Raw genomic sequence first — 1,015 nt, forward strand, 5'->3', positions numbered from 1 at the left:
TGCTCAGCTCTGATTTAACATTTAAACAACCATCCTCGAGTTTCCATCCTCTCTGAGAGGATAGTATCCAAAACACGAGAAAGTTATTTTTAAGCAGCAAAATCCCTATTCAACCTCGCTTCTAGTGATATTTAGCTACATCAATTGGCATCAGAGTAAGGTTCTCTAGAAAATTACGTCTAACAGTGTAAGAGAAAAAGATCCAAAAAGAAAAATGTCAAAAGCTAAGTATATTCTTGAAGGAGGATCATACAGCCGACCTCCCTATTTTGATGTCACATATTACTACCACTGGAAAGGTAAGATGAAACTATTTTTTATATCACAAGACAATAACATGTGGTCTGTGGTTGAAAATGGGAATCACATCATCAAAACCAACAACGTAGATGCAACCTCCGATGAGAAACCTCAAGCACAGTGGACGGTGGATGAAAATGCAAAGGTAGTCCTAAACTCTAAAGCTCATTTATTTCTAACGTGTGCTTTGAGCAGGGAAGAGTAGGATAGAGTCGAAGAGTGCAAAAGCGCTAAGGAGCTCTAGGACACTCTAAGGATCCATCATGAAGGAACAAGTCACGTGAAAGAAGCAAGAATTGACATGGGAGTAAGAGATTTCGAACTATTCGAAATGAAGGAAGAGAAAACCATTGATGAAATCTTCTCAAGGTTAACAATCATATTAAACAACTTGAGATCTCTTGGAAAGGTATACTCCGTTCAAGAAAGGATAAGAAAAATCCTAAGGAGTTTACCAAAAGAATTGAGGCCAATGGTGACTGCCATTACAGAAGCAAGGACTTGGCCAACATGAAATTGGAAGATTTAGTTGGTACTCTAAGAGCTCATGAACCATTATTGCTGGCTGATAAACCAAGCAGAAAAGGAAAAATGATTGCTCCAAAAACAAGTCAAATAGAAAGTTCATCCTCTAAGAAGACAGAAGATGTCATGAAAAAGGAAAGCTCAGAGTATCCTCTATCTGAGGAAGAGGATGAACTCACTCTGATTTTCA

Source organism: Cicer arietinum, chromosome 7 (genome assembly GCF_000331145.2).
Source record: "Cicer arietinum cultivar CDC Frontier isolate Library 1 chromosome 7, Cicar.CDCFrontier_v2.0, whole genome shotgun sequence".
Lineage (NCBI taxonomy): Eukaryota > Viridiplantae > Streptophyta > Magnoliopsida > Fabales > Fabaceae > Cicer > Cicer arietinum.